The sequence below is a fragment of the Phascolarctos cinereus genome, unplaced genomic scaffold (assembly GCF_003287225.1).
Source record: "Phascolarctos cinereus isolate Bilbo 61053 unplaced genomic scaffold, phaCin_HiC Scaffold_5;HRSCAF=322, whole genome shotgun sequence".
Lineage (NCBI taxonomy): Eukaryota > Metazoa > Chordata > Mammalia > Diprotodontia > Phascolarctidae > Phascolarctos > Phascolarctos cinereus.
In genome coordinates this window covers 453,144,996-453,157,870 of record NW_027555958.1, presented here as the reverse complement: position 1 = coordinate 453,157,870, position 12,875 = coordinate 453,144,996, and the positions used below count along the sequence as shown (strand labels likewise).

The 12,875-nt window shown below is 45.5% G+C and overlaps 1 protein-coding gene across 7 annotated transcripts in view; it reads left to right on the top strand.

Moving 5' to 3' along the window:
- Positions 1-1,065: 1,065 nt before the first annotated feature.
- The window catches only part of TUT4 (terminal uridylyl transferase 4), a 70,175-nt gene continuing 58,365 nt past the window's right edge, over positions 1,066-12,875 (top strand). For all 7 annotated transcript variants that reach the window (XM_020987780.2, XM_020987784.2, XM_020987783.2 and 4 more), the window contains exons 1-2: positions 1,066-1,156; positions 11,468-11,558. The gene's annotated coding sequence lies outside the window, so the exon portion shown is untranslated. The remainder of the gene's footprint in view (positions 1,157-11,467; positions 11,559-12,875) is intronic.

Below are 12,875 nucleotides of genomic sequence, written 5' to 3'. Positions count from 1 at the left end.
CCCCTCACTACCCTTACCCCCGCACCCCCGCCCCCGCGCACCTGTCCTGTCCCTTTCTTGAGGCTGGAGCTCTCGCCCACTGCGGGTTAGTCGGTATCCTCATCCCTCAATCCCCCTCCCCTCCGCGGGGTCCATCCGACCCCCCTCTCCCCCACCAGCCCTGCCCTTCAAGCACCCTCCAGCCCCACTACCCCGACAGCGAAGAGGCCTAACAGGTGTCCTGGCATCGAGCCCCCTCCTCCCGGGTTGGTGGGGAGGGGGCCCCAGCGCTGCCAGTGGGGCGCCCCCCGCGGGTCTCTGGGCAGATGGGCTGAGCTCCCCTCCGCCCGGCAAATTGCCGAGATGGCGGGGGAGATGGAGGAGGTCCTTTCGCGTGAGCCCACTCCTCATTCCTAGGGGTGCATCCGTGAGCCCACTCCCCATTCCTGGGGAGGGGTGTGGGGTGTGAGGGGAGGTCCTGGCACCTGTTCCCTAGTCTCTGCCCTGCCGGGGTCTTTGCGCCCACTCTCTATTGGGGGGGGCGGTTCTTCCGCCTGCTCTCTCTCCTGGGGCGGACAGGGTCCTCGCGCCCAGGGAGGGGGGTGGGGGGGCTCGCTCTCGATCTCCGGTCCCAGGGATGGGGAGGCTCGCGCCCCTTCTCTGGTCCTGGCGGGGGGGGGGCGTTCCCCGGTGAGGAGAAGGGCTCGCGCCCGTTTCCCAGGCTCGGGGATGGGGAAGGAGGGGGTGGCCCCTGCAGCCGATCCGCGGCCCCCGGGTCTCCGGCCCGCTCCCCTCCCCTCCCCCTCCCCCTCCCTGGGGGGCGCCCTGGCGCCGGGCCCCGGCCCTCGGGCCGCCCCTGCCGGGCCCCGCCCCCCGACGGCCCCGCCCCCGACGGCCCCGCCCCCTCCCCGCTCACCTCCTCCGCCGGCCCTCCCCCCCACAATGCAGTTCGCGGCGCGACGACGGCCATGGCGGCAGCGGCGTCCTGAGCTCGTCGCGTCCGGGCCTCCAGCGGCAGCGGCGGCGGCGGCGGCGGCGGCGGCGGGGACCAGCGGGGACCGCGGGGACAGCGGGCGCGGGGGCCGGGGCGGCGGCGGCGGGCACGGCGGCGGCCGAGGGGCGGCAGCAGCGCAGCGCGAGCCCGGCATGAGGAGCCGCCGCGCGAGCCCCGCCACAGGTAGGCAGGCAGGGGGGCAGCCGGGGGGGCCGGGGGGGGGCAGCCGGGGGCGCGCCCTCAGTCTGGAGCGCCGCGAGCCCCCGGCAGGGCGTCCGTGCCGAGCCCCGGTTCGCCGCGGCGGGCTGCTGTGCGGGCGCGGGGGCTGCGGACCCTCCTCCGGGAGCCCCCCGAGAGCGCGCCCCCGGAGGGGGGCTCGGAGGGGGGGCCGGGCAAACAGGCGGCGCAGCCCAAGGGTGCGCTCCCCGCGGAGCCCGCGCGGGTCGACCTATCGGTCGATCTACCGGGGCACTGCCGGAGCGGTTGCAGGGCGCCCCGCGCCTCCTCGGTCCGGGGGCCGGCTCCCGGGGCAGCCGCTCGGTCCCGGCGGCTTGCAGGCGCTTCCCTTGTGCACCTCGGAACGTGCCTCCCCGGACCGGGGCGAGAGAGGCGGGCGCCGAGACCCCGGTGGGGACTGGGGCGGGGGGGACCCTGCTTCGGATTGGAGGGGGGGCTGGGGGGTACTCCGGGGGAGGAGGCGGAATCACCGAGGATCCCGTATCCCCGAAATGTGGCGGGGGTGGCCACAGCCGGAGACGAGCAGGAGAAGAAAAAAAGCGAGAAAGTTGCCTCCTTTCCCCCCCTTCTTCCCGGCAGTCGGTCCGGTGTGGATGGGGTCAGTGCGAATGGTCAAACTTTGTGGGTAGTAGACGCCCCCCACCTCCCCTCCCTTGTCTTGGTCTTTCTCTGTAGGATTCGTTTCACCAGAGTGTAACCTCCGTCCTCAGGCTCAGCTTTGGAAATCCTGAAACATTGGTTCGCTCTGACACTTGGTGATGTTATTCTGTCGCTGTGTGTAATGTGGCATGAGCCGTTCTATCGCAAGCCTTTTAAGGTTTGGAAAGGGCATTTTCCAGGGGGTTTTTATATCTGGAGACAGCTTCTCATCGTATTCGATTATTAATGGAAGAAATTTCAGAGCTTTTCAAAATTAAAAAAAAAAGCAGAAGTCTTTTAGTAGCGTCTCTCTGCTGTATTTGCAATTCAGTTATTCATTGAAGTTCAGGTGGAAGGATGCAAAAATGAAACTTCTCAGGAGATAGCCAGGAAAGGAAAATGAAAGTGATTGACGTATTGAAAGCTGGCAAATATCTAAGTGTAAAAATGTGTTTTTTAAAAAAGCTTTGATGTTACTAATTCAGATAAGAATAAAACTAGCAAATTGATCTGCTTTGAAATGACACAATCCAAATAGGCTAATTGATCTCTTTTGAAGAGAAGCCTCAATCCCAATGCACATTTTTGACAATTCCAAATCATACTTAAAATTGTAATTATTTAAAATAAAATTTTAACACAATGCTTGGCACATAGTGTTTTAAAAATGCTTTGTCTATGTAAAAGTAAGTAAGTCCCTGACAGTAGATGCAGGAATCTTTCTTTGTGTTATTAGGAAAGCTAAAGCTTAATTAAATCTTTCGTTTCCAAAAATGTAGCGGGTTACAAAGGTGTAGCAGAAAATATTTGTGTTTATAAAATATAGATTGTGTTTCAGAAACACCTTTTTTTAGCCCTCTTTCAGCCATCTCAGTTTGGCAGCAAGTGGTTGGAGAATTTCTTTTGGATTTTAAAGCACATTCTGGTTTGAGAGAATACCATCAAAATCCTTCAGTGTATTTACATTATGTCAGATCAGGATCATTGTGTAGGAAAAAGTGTTTAAATAAATTAGAAACAGAAAGTTTCCAGCTTTTAAGAAACAAATCTTTTGATATATAACTGCTTGTAACTTGTCTTAATCCTGATTCAGAGAAAGCAGTCAAACCATTGCTAGAGTAAATTAAAATTTGGTTCCTTCCAGAATACTTTGTATGTACCTACCTTAGAGATGTTATGTTGCTGAAGACATTGAGGCAGTCACCCCAAATAAAAACTCACTTTTTTCCTCCCTCTTCCTGCCCCCACCTCCACCCCCCAAAAAAGTAATTCGACAGAGGCTGGGGGAAAAGGATAGGATATCTCACAGTGGGATATGTGGATTTTTCATTCTGAAGCCTTTCAAGGAAAAAGAATTGTTTTTATCTCACTGATAAAAGATATAGTCGCTCTGTTTTTATATCCGAATCCGAGAGAATTGTACCATTTGAAAAATACATAGAGGCCAGCATGACTCTTATGTTTTATAAACTTGGCCATTTGAAAAAAGGATCAAGTATATAAAGGCAAAAAATAAAGACCTCAGAATATTTTCTTTTACAACGCCACACTCGGAAGAATAGTTTTGAACTGCCATATTTCTCTAAGCACAAAATAGGTATTTAAAAAATGTAAAAATATGGTTTTATGTATTACTTCCCCCTAAGAAGTTCAGTGCTTTCCCATAGTTGGTGAGAAGCGTTTATTGAGAACCTACTCTGTGTCTAATTTGCCATCTTATTTATCCTTGCAATATATTATTCCCATTTTGTAAATGAAAGACTAAGGCACATTGAATTGACTTGTTTAAAATCACAGTGTGATTGAACCTTGGCCCAATGCCAGGGCTCTTGGTCCAGTGACAAATTCACTTTGGATCTAGGAGCCCATAGACTTTTTCAGGTTTTAGGGTTTAACCATAGTCACACACACCTTCCCCCCAAAAAATAAAATTACAAATTACTACTGGATAATGTAAATTGAATTTTTGATAAAATTACTCTAGGTAAAAGATCTAAGTAAGGTCTTTCCAGTCATAAATCCTATCCCAAACTTAACATTTTTAATGAGAATAGGAGAAAAATTTTATTGTTCAGCTTTTTTGGGACTCTTTTACTTGTCCTACGTCATGAGAAAAATCCTTTAAGATGACCACTACTTCCCTTAGAAGCAGGCAGAGAGGGATCTCTGCTAGCCTCTATTTACTGTTTTCCACCTGAACTATATCTCCCACCTACCTTGGCAGTTTTAGTGTTTGGTGGTTGCTGTCCCATGGCCTTACACAGTAAAGGATTTTTCTTGTCCACTTACAAGTTTGTGCTAAAGTTTGAGAACACATTTGTACACTGGTGCTGGGACACTCTTGGTACTTGCAAGCATCAGAGTGCTGGCCTCCAAATAATAAGCCTGGAAAATTGTTAGAGGAGCCGAAAGTTTTATAAACCTGGCTTGTCACCTGGAAATCCAGATGTGGCTCTGCCTACAGTTACAGGGCATTTGAGTCTTGGTCAAGCTCTGAGGCAAAGTTTTGGGGGTTTTTGGGGGGGGAGGAGGGGCTAGGTTGAGCTAAAGATGAAGAAGGGACATGGTGCTTTTTCTGGCATTGAATGTCACCCCTTTCTAAATTAAAAGTGACCATCTGTCCTGAGAACAGTCAGGAAGTTCATCCATCCCAAGACAACAGTTGTTTTCTGGAGATATAATCTCGAGTTCCAGTGCTGCCTTTTGGTCACATTAGCTTGTATTGGGACACCACCATTATGAATTTTTAAATCCAGATTCTATAGTCATTTAGCTCTTTGTGATGGGAAAAACAAACAAAAAAGCAATTTTCTGCACTTTGGTTTCTGATATTATGATTTTCCTTCTCAAAATCTGTGATTTGAGAGGAATCCTGGGAGAGTGGAAAGAGCAACCCTTATTTGGGATTCCGATTACCCCTGGTCTTTAATATTTGTTCTCCCCCCTAGATTATCTGTGTAATTCTGGAAAGGTCATTTTACCTCTTGGGGAGTAAGTTTTCTTTTCTGTATGATGATGGGTTGGACAAGATGATTTCATTGTCCCTTCTGACATATTCTTTGGTTGAGAATCCTGCCTGATTTTACACTCTTGTTTGGGGTGGGGAGGGGGGAATGATACCAAAATATTAAGTGCTTACTATGTGAATTATGCCCTGGAAAGGTAGGCCCCTCCACTTAGGAAACTCCTAAAACAAGTACAACATAAAATATTTTACATGATAAATGCATTGGAGAATTCCAAAAAAGATAATGCTGTGTGAAGTCAGAGGTGGAAGGTGATATGCAGACCTCAGAGGAGATGGTATATGAATATGTGAATGATTTAAATTTTGTATCAATTTCCCCAAATTCTTTTTTGTTAAATAGTAACAGTTAATGAGGGAAATATTGAAATTTACCACATTGTCTCAATTATCATCAATTTGTAAAATTCAAAATTAGGGATGATTTCAGTTACTTTATTTTTAGCAGTTAATAGTTATGGCAGATTATTTGAGGGGCTGATGCCTCAGTAAGTCTTTATCATGCTAGAAACTAATGATCCCTTCTCACTGGATTTTCCATGTGTATGGTCTGCAGCACCCTGTTTTCTAGTAGGAGAAGGGCTAGTCTTTCTAGCATGTCTGGTTTACAGGGAGGTGAGAGAAGAACAATCTCATTTCCATGAAATATTGTCAGGTCTGGCAATTACTAGCCCTGTGTTCAGATCTAGTTGGTCTGAAAGTAAGGAATGAAGTGGTATTTCAGAATCTTTTGCTTTTGGGTACCAATATCTCAGTTCCCCATTATCGAAGCACCTTCCCACCCATATCACAAATTACCACAAACAAACAAGTGAACCCCCACACCAGGCACTCACTCCTGATGCCCTAGAGCCTGCTTGAAATAGGGAAGAAACAAGAAAGGCCATGCGTGCTGCTTCGGAGGGCTCCTGTGTGACAGAGTCAGCCTTGATTATCTGTGTTTTCTGGGAACAGGAAAAGTGCGGGGTAGGTAATTGAAATCCATGGGTGATTCCCAAACCTCATTTTAAAAGCCAGTAATTTCAGCCTGCTCCGTTAACCAAACCACAGCTACTGAAAAGAAGCAAGATTTTTATTTCTCTTGACCACCTTGGGTGAAAGTGCTAAATGAGTTAAAGGTTAGGTGGCTGGAGAAATTTGGAAAAGGCATGGATAATCCGCAAATGAAACATCATCTTCCAAATAAACATTTCATTAGTTTGGCTTCAAAATCCTACTTGTTCACAAGGGAGGTAGGGAGAGATGCGTTCTATATGTCTCTGATCACAAAAAGTCTTTGGATTTGCCCAGAGGAGAAAATGGGTAATTTTTTTAAAGCTTTCATAATTATAATTTTAAATGATGATAAATCTATTAGACATCTGGGTTCTAATTAGTTTTCTATTACAAATGTCAAGAATTCTTTGTTTCCTATTTTGATTTTAGTAAACTTTTTATGTTTATTCAACAAGTATTCATTGATTACTGAATTTATGAATTATTGGGAAATAATCTTCCATTGATCTAAGAGTGAACTTTATTGATCACTGTAGTAATGGCATAAATAGCAGGCAATGAAGTATGATTCAGTTTGAACATGTTTTCAGAATTTTGCATATTTTTGTCCATTAAACATTAGGGTAGGTTAAGTTTAGCCTCTTGCATATTATTGAAGTATAACAAATAACCAGTAGGCTTATGTCCGGTTTTAAGATTTATTAAACATGTTAGTGATCTCTGTTCATTAATAATGCATGGAAACATTTCATTATGTGAAGATATTTGGACCTCTGGCTATTTGGACCATTTTGCTTAGCCAGTAGGGTAATGTTATATGTAAATGCATTGTTCTTCCTTATGTACCATGAGGAGTTTTTTATAATTTTTTTATAACTTGTTGAATTAAAGCAACAACAGGACGTTAGCAAAGACTCCCGGGACTTCCTGATTTATTCAGTTCATTTCCACAAACATTTATCAAGTGTCAGTAAGTTATTCTGCCTTGGTGGTTTACTTGTTCTTATGAATTTTAAGGGCTTAGCCAGAATGGATGCTTTATGTCAGTCTAATGTTTTGTGGGTCTTAGAAGTCAGACTTTTTGCAGTCTTCTCCTGTTGAATTAACAGAACTAGAGGGGCCACCCCATATAGGTTAGTGTGACTTCCTGGTCTGGCTCACAGGGCAATTACTTACTTGGTCAGCCACTACCCCATATGATTAAGATCCTAGTCTTGTTGGCTGGCTCTAAAGCAGAACTTTGAGGCCCCATAAAACATTATTTACACACAACACTGCTTCAGCTAAGCCTTCTCAACTTGCCTGGACCAAGCAGGGCCTCCAGTGCTTAGATTCCCAGCACATCAACTCTGGAAGGTCACTAAATCAGGAAGTCACCCAGTGGAGAACTGTGGGTTGTTGCTCTTTGAACTTAAGAACATTTTCTACAATGGGCTGATCAAACTTTTATTCTAACAATATCTATTTCTGCCTGCATCTCTAACTTAAATAAAGACTATAGGAAGGGATGGGTCTTAAGACATCTGTCAACTACCTAGATTTTCTTATAACTGAAAAGTTTTTATTGATCACCTTGTATTGCCAGCTGCTAGGATCCCAGGACCATAGATTTATAGCCGTAAGGAATATTATAGGTCATCTAATCCAAACCCCCTCCTCAGATGAGGAGACCAGGGCTCAGAGAGATGATGACTGACTAACCCCAAGCTACCCTGTCAACGACTACCACTTTGGGAGTCCCAAGACCTGGGTTTGAATCCCACTAACAGAATTAGGATTCTAACAGAGGTCCCTACTCCAAATCCAGAGCTCTTTTAACTGAATTAACAACAGTAGGATATTTAGCCAGCCCCTCAGGGGCAGAGGTAAGAGGGTGTGTGGGGAAGTCGAAGGACAAGAATGGAAATTCAGTCCCTTTTGCTGGCCTCGGGACCTTCTAGTTTAGGTTACACGTGACCATTACTGTACTTAAGTTCCCTGATTTTTGAAGGCTTCAGAAATGATTTAAATCGTTCGGTTGATAATCCAGTAGATGCCACAGTTAAGAAAGGGAAGTTAATTTTAATTCTAGGAGTGATCTACATTATTTGAAAATACTGTCTTGCCATCGGTTATCACAAGTCATTGTTACCATTGTGACATTTGGAATGGCTTTGTAGCAACTTCAGGAAATGTCATAGTTCAGTGGTCCCCAGCTGGGTAATCCAGCCCGGCCCTGTGTAACAAGTAGTTTCTGCTGTGCTTCAGGTGATTCCTACTGCAGTGGGCATTTCCAGTAGCAAGTGGGGATATGGCTGGAAGCACCATGTCCTGTACTTCTCCACTTCTATTAAAAGGAAGTAATTCCTCTCCTCAAAACCATCTGGGACTCTTGCCATATTTTATGGGGTATTTATGAATATCTTCTTGTCACAGCTTCTCCAGGACTCAGTTTTCTTACCTGGAAAAATAAGGGAGTTTGTCTAGCTTATCTCAAAGATCTTTTTCAGCTCTAAAATTCTGATGCCAAGGGTAAAGAAACTACTTTTTTTTGTGATTTCACAAGTGAAATAAGGGAATTTTAAGCACGTTAAGGCTGAGGTCCATTTGATCTTAACAGAACATTAACAGTGATATGGTTATAGGAAGGAACTAGGACAGGAGCTTCTCAGAGTGTAAATTCTCACCCCTCCCTATGGCCTGATGCTGATGAGCTAGAGCAGCTTCTGGACCGCTGCTCTTCCACCGTGTGGTCTGTCATGGAGAGCTCAGCAAGAGGAGGTGGAAATGGACCAACATGGAGATGTTTCTCCCTGGGAAAGGAACTGAATGCATTCCAGATCCTGTCCGTTTGTTCTGCCCTCTTTGTTGATTGATTTATTCAATTGCCTTGAATTCTCTGCTTTCTTCATCATTAAAAAAAAAGTTAATTAGCTACTTAATGATGCATTTATTTCTTATACCAATTGATCACATTGTTGTAACAGCTGAGAACTGGAAGACACATTTGTGATCAGTGTAGTGGAGGTCTACAGATCTTTCTGCTTTAGGAAGCAGAGCCCTAGGATCTCCTTGGAGCCTCAATTTCTAACCTCTTCATCAACTTCCTCTTTCTGTACCAGTAGTCTCTAGTAAACTCCATGAGAGAATCTCCTTTCACTTCTGTCTCACCTTTGACATTCTTCCCAAATGTTTTCCCATTCTGGTTCCTGGATTTCTTCACACAAAGAAACCTTCACTGCTACTGTGCTCTTTCCTCAGTCTCTTTTTATTTATTTATTGGGGGCGGGGTGAGACAAGTGATTTGCCCAGGGTCACACAGCTAGTAAGTGTCAAGTGTCTGAGGCCAGATTTGAACTCAAGTCCTCCTGACTCCAAGGCTGTGCTCTATCCACTGTGCCACCTAGCTGCTCCTCCTCAGTCTCTTACAGGAGAATTTTACTCCGTAGTTTCTCTGGCTCTCCTGTGTCATTCTTGGGAAGACTAGCAGCTTCTTCCTTAAAACAGCCCACTCTTTCTTCAGGAAGAGCCTCCAGTCTCTTTTTAAGTTCTAATTGCACAGCTGCCCTTTTCTTTCTCTGTTGTCATACTTTTCCATTCTCTGTTATCCTGTCCTGACAGGGGTTGTCCCACCTCCTTCACTTTAATCAAAACTTTCTCCCCCCCCCCCAATCGAAGCCTTGTTTCTGTTTATACCTTTAAGAACCCTTCATCTCTCAGGAGGGAGATCAGACTGAACTTGGAACACAGAAAACAATCACTTGACTAACAGAATTACAACTTCCCCAATTTTCTATAGAGGTTGAGATTTTTAGTCTCTTAAAATTACTTGTAGATGTTTATCCACCAAGTACCTAATTAAAAAAAAATCACCTCCAGTTTGCTTCACCTCCCTCACCCCACACACTCTGTCGGTGTACATAGCCTTCTATTTGTTCCACTTAGGTTTTCTTCTCTTCCTTTGCCTTGTGTTGCCAGCTACCTTCTTATCTTTCTCCAGCCTTTCCTAATCCTCCTTAACTGTCCTTAGTCTTTTCATATCCTCCTTAATTATCCATTATCCTCTTCTTAACCCCAAAGTAGAATCCAGGCCATTATTCTAAGCCTGGAGATCGTTCTCCTTCATATTTTCCTCAGTTTCTCCCAAATGTTGCCCATTTCTCCTTAGCTTCTGACATAGGTTACCCGATCCTCCCACACTTCCTCTACCTCCCTTTTCTCGAGGTAGCCAGTAGAATAAGTGCTCTGCCCTCATCAGCCCTTAACTCCGGTATTATGTTCAGTTTGAGCACCATGGTTCCACGGCGTTGATAAGCTGAAGGATGGCCAGGATGCTTGAAGGGTCTTGAGTTAGTGACATGTGAGGATCTGTTGAAGGACTTTGGTGTATTGAGCTGTGATCACTTTTCTTATGTCTTTGAAGAGCACTATTGTAGTGGGCTGATCAGACTTGCTTTCTTTGGCCCTGGGGGCAGAACCAGAGGCAGTGAGTGGAAGTCAGAGAGAGACCACTTTAGGCTTCATGTCAGGATGAGCTGTCCCACAGAGGAACTCCTGCCCCAAGAGCTAGGCTCCTTAGCCTTGGAGGTCCTCAAGCGGTGGCCGGACAGCCACTTGCCAGGCATGCTATAGTGGTGATTCCTTTTTGTGTAGGGCTTGATAGTCTTTGGAGGTGTCTTGCAGCTCTCAAATTCCATGATTTGGTGACTCTTGTCCCCATCAGTTTTTTCCCCTGAAAGCATCAGAATTTTACTTATATCCAGGTCTCTAAATGGTACAGTCCTTAGTTCCCACTCAAGAACTCCAGCTAATAAAACATTGATAAGGTTTATTTCACCCTATAGCAAACAAAAGGATTCATACTTACGCCCACTGACAATGGAGGAACCTCCCTTTCCCTCTCTGGTAAGTCCCCCTACCTCCCCCAGCAGCCCAAAGGTCTTCTCTACTTAGGCTGCCCTTTTATTTGAACTTTGCTGTTCTCTCCCAACTCTGCCAGCCCCCAGGCCACTCAAGGAGGAAGTAGCTGAGGTGGATTGTATATGTCCACAATAGAGTTGACTCACCAGAGAGGGAAGAACAGTTATTGTTGTCTTGACTGTTAATAAAGAGACTGAAGTCAGTCCTTCATATTTTCTTGATGGGTGAAATGAAGCCTGCCTGACATTGTTTTCTTAGACTCAGTGCTTGCCTAGCACCTGAGGACTCTACTTCTTGGGGGTGATCTAGATGTGAGCCCCGCATCCCCTTTGAGCCATAGGAGAATTACTTAGGATTGCTTCCCGGAACCTGCCCAGTTCACAGAGCTCACAGTACCAGTGAAAAGCAGCGTTCGGTTTGACTCCTCTACTTGGTGGCTGCTTCTTGCTCTTCCTTGCCCCTAACTCTTTGTCCAGTAACTCTTTCTCTGCATCCGAGAAGCATGGCACTTACTCACTGCTGCTGGCTCGAGCTCTTGCAGTAACCAAGGAAGTCCTCAGTCCCCCTGGTGCCACCATCTCAGGGCCTCTCTCCTTTGAGGGGTCTTATAGATGGGCAGGCTTTCCTTATAGGGGACGGAATGGCATCTGGAATCCAATGTATCGATAGGCCAACCTATCTCTGTGTCTTTTCTGCAGCTCCGGTCGGCCCTTTTTAAAGGCCAAGTCCAAGGGAAGCCCAGCTAGCAGTCATCCTCAGTTTGGTGTCCTTGGAGCCAGACTGCCCAGGGTAAGGTACCTCACACCTATTTCAATAATACCAAAACAAAGACATTTTGCTAACTTTAATGTCAAAGAAAAAAACCTCGTCAGGGGAATTCCATGTCTCCTTAAGAGGCATAAAAGGTATTTAGATTCCTCCTGGGTGCAGCCCAGACAATTATAATAACGATAATACTATTATTAAGTGAGATTCCATAAAAAAATTTAAAAGCAGTTTTAAATTTTATTAGATGAATGTGATTGCAATGATATTGAGGGATTAATTTGAAAGTATCTGAAGGAGGGAAAGAAAACAAAGGTATGGAAAATTCTCAGATCTTATAAATATCCAGAAAAGGCCAACTGTATCACTCAGCCAGGCAAACCTTTATTAACCACCATTTATTAAACCATTTATTAACATGTGCTAGGCACTGTGCAGGCTTCTGGTGCTACAAAGACAAAGAATGAAGTCATTTCTACTCTCAAGAGGCTTAGTTCTGTCCGGGGAGACAAGTGTATATAAATAGATACCTCCTTCCCTATCTGTGTAGACTTTTTATGAGAATAATCTACAGGTGAATCTGTGACCTCTTCAGTGAGGGTGTTCAGAATGGGCAGACTCTTGTGAAGGGGGGGTAGTCTACCGTAAACTACATTTTACCATTTAACAGCCTAATGAAAGGTATAGAGAAGAGCCTACTATGCTTTTTGTTTGTTGACTTTGTTTAAAGCACACCTCATTACATCAGAGCAAAATGCTACTCCAGATGCTCTTCCAGTAAGGGATCACCCATCCATCCATCCATCCAAATTACTTAAGATTCCTTGAAGATAATCAGCAAGTATTTATTAAGCACCTCCAGGTGCCGATCTCTGTGCTGGGTGCTAGGGGTACAAAGACCAAAAAAATGAAGCAGTCCCTCCTCTCAAAGAGCTTCTCCCTCTAATCATTAATGTCAGGTGAAACATAAAACAGCGAGACAAGCCCACTAGTGTCATACACTCCTATTGTGCTGATCTTGTGCACAGTGCTAAGGAGAAGAGGCATTCTCTATGGGTGGTGAGGTCTTCCAGATACTCTGGTTAGTGCTGGTTCCATCCAGCCCCTAAACTTGCGGAGTGGAAACTATACTGACCAAACTGAAAAGAAGGGGAAGAAGAATGTCCATTTTCCAGATTGATGTGCAGTTGGACTACCTGTAGACCTCCTCATCTGTGGGTGCGTATCTTGTACAGACATTGCAAGTAGACAATGAATAGGGGCTGAAATTAAACAGGAGGAAGGGAGAGTGTGCTGAATTTCTTGGGGAAATTACAGGACTCTTTTAATGACCTTAAAAAT